The following is an 8,294-nucleotide window of genomic DNA, read 5'->3' as shown; positions in this document are numbered from 1 at the left end:
CAGGGTGAACCGGAGAAGGGAACAACGCATTTACGCTCGGCTTGCCACGTGAAACTTTGAATGTTTCTTATTATGTATGTTATTTTTTTTTTTATTATGCACATTGTATTTTCAAGATAAAAAACGATGTCTTTAGCGCTTTCGTCGATGCGCGTGAAATGTGCAACAGGGTGTCTCTCCTGTGTCCTCGCACCTGCAATGTACTACAAGGTTGGAGGTGAGAATACTTCTGTGTTGACCTCCATGTTCTTTCCACAGAAGACCCAACTCACATGACCTCGTCTGATGGACAGCTGGAGGACATTTGAATGAGCATTATTCAGTTGTTTGCATGGAGCAAAATGCCTTTAATAGCCTCCTCCCTCAGCTCAGTGAAGGCCTTGTTGAAAGAGATCACTTACATATTTCCCAAACCAAGCATTTTATTGTAGCATCACTTTTCAAGGAGTGAAAAGCTCCCAAGATGGTGTGGTGGAATGTATAAATCGAGAAGCACAAACTGAGCAAACACCCCCCGGCCTTTCTAACCCTGTGAGATCTTTGTCTCATACGCTCGCAAAGGCGTTTTGGAAACAATGCCTCAGAAATCCTGAGGCAGACATTTTTTACTTTTGTGCACGCAAACCGAGGTCTGGCAGAGAGGCCTTGCCCCGCTTCAAACCCTGGCACGGCATACCTTCGTTTATGGATAATGAGCGGTTACAAAGGACCAATGGGGTATGCTCTGCCTTGCTCAAGGGCACCTCAAATTACGCTTCTTTTTGGGACACAAAGCCCCCGGAGGTGCCCCTCCAGTTGCCCGTCTGAGAATGTGACACTGCGCCACTCGTATTCCCGAACCCCGTTAACCTTCTTAAGCCAGAAACACCACAAAACTCAATCACCACAATCACTCGTTGGATCTTTGACATAACACAAAGCAGAGGCTGCGCCACAATGAAGTCAGTGTTTAAGTCCCTCTGCTGGAGCACCTCGCAGTCACACTGGTTTCACATTCCATGGCAACCTCACTTCACATCTCACACGCACACACTGCCAGTCGGCCTATTGTGGAGGCACGCACACCCAGGGCCCATATGTATCTAGGGTTGCATGCATGCATGCAAGAAAAACATGCACACAACTTCTCCGCCACACGTGAGGCCCTGCCCTTCCCTCAATGACCTCCCTGTGGGCAGGCTGCCCAGAGCCTCTTATGGATCCCCGACTGCCTAACAAAAACACACACTTACTTTATGTGCACATGCACACACACACACGGCATGCGTGTGCGTACACAAACACACACACACACACTCACACAGCATACTTTATAAACACACACTTGCTAGCACTATATGTGCACACGCACACACTCACACACACGCATCGCACGTGTACACACACACACACACACACACACACACACATACTCTATTAACACGGGCACCTTCCAACACACACATACACACTCACATACAATGTCGCGGATATTCTTTTGCACATAATTAAAGCATATCCCTCTTTAGCAAAAAGTAACGTATACACAAGCATGCTTAATGTACACACAGATGCATAGTAACATTTGCACGGATTAAACACTTTCTCAAATTCCTTAAGATTTTGTTCAATTACAGTAAGACACTGGACATTCCGAGTTCCCAGTAATCTACATATACACATAATGGCCCCAATTACCTCAGTGGAATGCACATATTCCGCATACAAACACATGCATATTCAAACACACACATGCACACACACACACAGACACACACACACACACACACCGGCACACACACACACACACACACACACACACACACACACACTGTAGATGAAAAGTTATTTCCTCCCCAGACAGGAAGCCTTCGTTTCCAAGAGAGGCCTCTTGCCGTACTTGCCCTTCTCTCTGCCATACTTTCTTCAACTTCATCCATCCCTCATTATTTTCTGCATCTCACTCCTCCTTTACCTCTCCACTCGTGCTTGTTACCTTGATCGTCAATTCCATCCTGCACTACTTTAGAACTCTTGTCTCCATGGGAGAAGCCTCATTAACAATAATGTCTAACGTGGAATGCGTACGCATCACAATCAAACCTAAACCTGTGTAATATATACACATCACAAATATATACACATCAAACATTTTTTAACCTTTATACCATATATACGCATAAAAATCAAACCTTACTAACCTTGATAACGTATACACATCACAATCAAACCTTACTAACCCTTATAACATATACACATCATAAACAAACCTAACTTACCCGTTTACCATGTACACAAAACAATCAAAGCATTACAGTACATTGGATGAAAGCCATGCCCTCTATTGACTCATTCTCGTTCCATTTAATTCATACAAATTTGTATTGGATTACAATGAAAACATCCAAATTGCAAGATTTGCATATAAGGTAAATTTGCATAGAAGACCTCGAAAAAGACTTATGTGTAATGATGTATAGGGCAAAGAAATGACCTTGGGTTGATCACGATGTTGAGCAAACAAGCATTGATCCTGTACCATGTGAGGTGGGATTTTAAGAAGCAAAAAGTCAAAGTGTTTGGTCCTCCTTACTGGGAGGGGTTTTCAAGTGCCTGTTATGCATCCCATTTCCTTAAATGGTCGTACGCAAAGCCACCGCGACGACCCGCGGTGACAGCATTCTTGTTGTGGGCCAGCAGTCATTATGGAGACGGGAGGAGAGCCTGATTTTCAACCTGAGGAACCTTCAGTACCCTCCCCTACCCTGGTGGTACGGGAGGGGACTGCAGGTGGTACATGAGATTGTATTCTAAAAAAAGACACATTAACAATAATAGATAGAATTATATAGATCATTTAAAATACATATAAATCTTGAGGTAGTATGGTTTGTTAATATTTAAAAATTAGTGTCAGCCCTTCCATCATATTTTTTCCATTGTAAGGTTTTCCACTGATGTTTTGTGTTAATTTGTGATAGCTAAATAAACACACTGGGAGAATAAGCAGCGTTGCAGACTTTTCTTTTCAACTGTCTCCACTGGCCATTGCCTTCTCGCAGTGAAACGTGTGCACAAAGGGGGCGTTGGCACTCTTTGCTCAGCCACTGCGTGCGAGTATTTATCCATTTTTTACCATTTGCATATGAGACGTCTGAGAAAGGTCTTGAAGACAATTAAGTGGTCCCCCTAGACTCCTAGAGTCAACGGTGGGGAACCGCTGGCCTAACGCGCCCTACCGTCTGATGAATAAACCAGGGAAAATTTCAAAGTTCCTATGCGACCATAATGAAAATACAGAAGGGAGAGGGTGGAGATTATTAGGTTTAGTTTTTTGGTTTAGTTTTTTTCTGCTCAAATTGATGTAGGGAAGGAAAAGAAAAAAAAAGAAATGTGTGTGGGTGTGTAGGGGGGGGGAGTGGTGTCTCATACCTAGCTAGCGACCCGTGGACCGCGGCCAGAATACACAGCTCAAAGGCACTCTGGGGAGACGTGGAGGGAGAGAATGGACTAAATACTGTTGTCAGGCCCCGAAACCACATACCAGCCAAAGTATGTTTCTCATTGGGAAATATTGGAGCAGTCATCGTAGTGGAAAGAGAGGGAGAGGGGAAAGAGGCCGAATTGGCTGGAGATTGGGGGAAGGAATGAAGCCCAGTCAAAACAAAGGGGGGGGGGGGGGGGGAGAAAGAAAGTGTGGGATATAGGCACGTAAGGGGGTGGGTTGGTGGGTGGTGGATCAGTTCAAGTGATGCCCCCTCTAAGTTCTGTTGATGGATATAATGCTTCTTGAAATGTGGACGATGTGTGAATGGGACGAGTCAGCCGTGAGCCTGGTGACAACAAGCAACGAAAAAAGAGCTTTCAACAGGTCTGGACGGTTGTTGTTGTGCAAAAGTTGCCTGCGTATTTTAGGTGTGTGTGTGTGAGTTTTTCTACGGCGTTTCTGTTAAATGAACACGGACAGACGGACACAGCGCCACCACCTCTCATTGCACTCTCTCTCTCTCTCTCTCTCTCTCTCTCTCTCTCTCTCTCTCTCTCTCTCTCTCTCTCTCTCTCTCTCTCTCTCTCTCTCTCTCTCTCTCTCTCTCTCTCTCTCCCTCATCATCTTTCCTGGGCATTGGCTCAGTGATTGCAATTCTGCAGTCCATGTCTGCAATAGCCACCACCGCTAGCTATTGCAGTGCGGCGTCTGAAGCGAGCGACACCCATGTCCTGGGCTCTACGGGGGGGGGGGGGGGGCGTGTAGGTGGATGGGCCGATCCTCTGCCAGAACTCGCCTGGTTCTGGGCTTCTCGGACCTAAAGCCTCTTATCCTTTGTGTGGGCATGGATGTATTGTTTGGTGACACCCCATCTGAACTGCTGAACACACTGCCATATTCCAATGTGTTCAAACAGCAAAAAAAAGTCTGCAAGTGGTTCTGTAGCTGCATCTAGTCAGAAGCTAGAACTTATGGTTAATAGTAATTTCAGTATTTTCCGTCATGCTTTATAACAGCAGGCTTCGACTTGGTGCCCATGGTGCCACCTGGAACACTTCCCTCGTTGAATTTAGTACAAGCGGATTCGAAAGCGCCCTGTTTAAAGTGTTATTAGTCAGTACACGCAACTTCACAATCTCTCTTCCCTCCTTGTTGTTTTCTCATTCTGCTGCTTGATTCAATCATTATCTTCCAAGTCTTTCTCCTTCTCGCTTTGTGTGAGTCTCTCTTCCTCTCTCTCTCTCTCTCTCTCTCTCTCCCTCATTCCCTCTCTCTCTCTCTCTCTCTCTCTCTCATTCCCTCTCTCTCATTCCCTCTCTCTCTCTCTCTCTCTCTCATTCCCTCTCTCTCTCTCATTCCCTCTCTCTCTCTCTCTCTCTCTCTCTCTCTCTCTCTCTCTCTCTCTCATTCCCTCTCTCTCATTCCCTCTCTCTCTCTCTCTCTCTCTCTCATTCCCTCTCTCTCTCTCATTCCCCTCTCTCTCTCTCTCTCTCTCTCTCTCTCTCTCTCTCTCTCTCTCTCTCTCTCTCTCTCTCTCTCTCTCTCTCTCTCTCTCTCTCTCTCACTGTCCTTGCCTTGCCTTGGGCTTGATGTGTCCCTCTTTTCTCTCCCTCAATCCCTTTTATATCTCTCTTTCTGAGGAATAGGCCTCATCCTTTTATCCAATATGAACACACACAGAGAAAGAGTGAGGAAACATGTAAAAACACTGTGCGTGTGTGTGTGTGGGGGGGGGGGGGGGGGGGGCTGCGTGATGGAGTTAGATCCCTGACAAAATGCAATAGCTCCATTCACTGCAACGCCTACCTACTGCGTAAGTACCAAGTAGCATTCCATAATGCGTGTGTGTGTGTGTGCGTGTCTATGTGGGTGTGTTTGGGAGTGTGTGTGTGTTTTTGTTTTCGTGCGTGTCTATGTTGGTGTGTTTGGTCTGCCTGTGTGTGTGTGTGTGTGTTTGTTTTGTGTTTGTGTGTCTATGTGTGTTTGTTTGCGTGTGCCTGTGAGTGTGTGTATGTGTGTGTGTGTGTCTATGTGTGTGTGTGTGTGTGTGTGTGTGTGTGTGTGTCTATGTGTGTGTGTGTGTTTGTGTGTGTGCGTTTGTTTATATTATGGGGGTTTCTTTGAACAGTTATTGTCAGGAATTCATTTTCCTGGACACGACCAGACCCACAGCAGTCTGGATCCCAGAAATCTCTCTTTCTCTCTCCCTTCCTCACTCCCTTTACTCAAACACACAAACACATGCGCCTCACATTCCTATGTGCAGAACAGATTCACCCCGTTTGTTTCCACTGCAGTAGTGTGGGTGTGTGTGTGTGTGTGTGTGTGTGTGTGTGTCTGAGTGTGTCTGTGTGTGTGTGTGTGTGTGTGTGTGTGTGTGTATGGGGGGTGCGTGTATGCGTGTGTGTGATGGACCCATGTGAGCCAAGCCAGTAAATAATAACCAATCCCAGCTGTACTGTAGGCCCCAGCATTCATTCTGTGAGGAGGGTGTGGTGGTAGTGTGTGTTTATGTGTGTGTGTCTGTGTGAGTTCGCTTTTGCGTGTTGTTAGTGCGTATGTGTGTGTTCGTGCGTTAGAGCATGCATATCTGTGTGTGTAGTAGTGTGTGTGTGTGTGTGTGTGTGTGTGTGTGTGTGTGTGTGTGTGTGTGTGCATGCTTTCGTGTGTTTGCGTGCATATAGCTATAGTGAATCATAAGTTAGAATATAGAAATCTGGGTCGGAGAGGCCAGGGGTATTTCCTTAAACTAAAGGGTTATGTCCTGATGTCCTGCCAGAACATATTCAACGTTCTACTGGACAATTTTACTTGATTACCTAAACTTACTTTACATCGGGGACAAAAGCAGATTTGCAAATGAGAATAAAGCCTTAAAGCAGCTGTCATGTCTCTACTTACGCCAGATTGATTAAAATACCTCCAAGGCCCTGGGGTGTCGTCCTCTGCAGACGTGGCAACATGGCGCTATCCTCAAAATGTGGAGGGAGTTTGGCCAGCTTTCATTGGGGCATTTGAGTATAATTGTATTCTGAATCTTAAGTCTTGAGAAAGTGGTAGATGGATGTAAATAATCTATCCCTCTATCTGTATAACTCTCTGGCCCCCACGTGTTATGCATCCAAAAGCAGAGGTACGGTCCTAATCAACTGAACTAAATAGTTTGGTGAGAAGAGAGTAAGCCTGCATCATTCATACTTAGGAGTTATGAAATGTGCTATACACATTCAGTTCAATTTGATATTGATCCGAATATGAAGATGGAGGCTTCCTGTGATGTGGTGATGTGCCATAAAATAGGAAATGATGAAAACAGGCGCAACATTTCAGACCTATGCACAACATTTAGGTTAACTATAGTAATAATAGTACAAAGCACTACCTCGTGATTTAAGCAAAGATAAAACATTTCAAATTATGAATAATTTAAGGAAAAGATCAGTCAATCAATTAATTCACCAATCACCATTTTGAGGTCAGCCATCTCAGCCTTCCCTAAAAACATATTTTTCTTGATTTCAGACTCTGAATTAATGGTTATATACCTCCCACGAGCAGATCGGTAATACGTTGAGTGCAGAGAGTAAAGGGGCCCCAGATCATAAGGTTCTATAAGAGCCACAACCAGGGCACACAATCTGTTCTTTGGGCCCCGAAACCCACCCTCGGAGCTGGGCTGTGGGGCTGACGTGATGGACCTATTTCAACTCCCTCCTGTACGGGCTCGGCCCCCCAGACCCACCTCTCTGTCCTGGTCCACACGCACGTCCCGGGACAGAGCTCTGACGGGAACTTGTTGGGGGGGATGGGGGGAGTGGGGGGCGTAACTGGAATGATCCAACGCGGAGGTTGGCGGGAGGAGAGGACTGAGGGGGCGGAGTCGATGCGGGTCATTCGGAATTCAGGCCCCGTCCACACGAAGCCGAAACAGGCGAAACCGTTACGGTTTCGATCTATCCGGTTTCGCAGTATCTCCGTAAAGACGGAGTCAAGCGAAACCGGGTAGATCTGTAGAAACGCTGTAGTACACATTCCAGGCCCATAAGGGGCGCTGCTTCTGCTACAGAAATCCATGTTGTTGTGAGTTCTGAGACTCCGCGGGCTTAACAGTCATTGGCTAGAGGGTCGAGGGGTGGGGCGATGACGTCATTGTTTACGGTTTCAGGTGTCCACACGAATCCAAAACGAAGGCTGAACCGTACAAGACCTTTGCGGTTTCGCCATGAAATCGGCTTTGTGTGGACGGGGCCTCAGTCTCATTTGTTTTGGAAATGAAGGCAAAAGCGGCGGAGATCTCCGGCGATTAAAGGAGGGGGAAGAGAAGGGAGGAGGATTTGTCTTTAAGCCCCACTAATGCCGCTTTTCCACCGCACATGTAGCTCGACTCGACACGACTCGACACGACACGACTCGACACGGTAGCAGCACGGGTGCTTTTCCACCGCAAATAGTACCTCCTGGACGTGGGCGGGGTCGGCTGCGCGAAAGGGCCGTGACGTATTTGTGTACGCGACGCAAACAACACATACGCAACCCACACATGGACAGAACCCACGTAACAACAATGGAGGACATCGATCGCATTACTATTATTAGCTGGCATGTTGAAGAAGTTGGAGAAGTGGAACATGTTGGCTGCGGCGCTGCTATGGATGTTACCAGCATGGTTGCCATGTCGCTCTCGTGACTTCGTCACACTCTCTGGCCAATCAGTCGCCGGCCGTCTGCCGACGTCACCTTTTAGCATCGGCTCAGCTCGCTTGGAACCTAGAGCGAGTAGGTACTAGAAAAAGCAGCCACTTCAGGTACCAGATACCATGGTACCGCG

Source organism: Gadus macrocephalus, chromosome 3, assembly GCF_031168955.1.
Source record: "Gadus macrocephalus chromosome 3, ASM3116895v1".
Lineage (NCBI taxonomy): Eukaryota > Metazoa > Chordata > Actinopteri > Gadiformes > Gadidae > Gadus > Gadus macrocephalus.
This window is presented reverse-complemented; position numbering follows the sequence as displayed.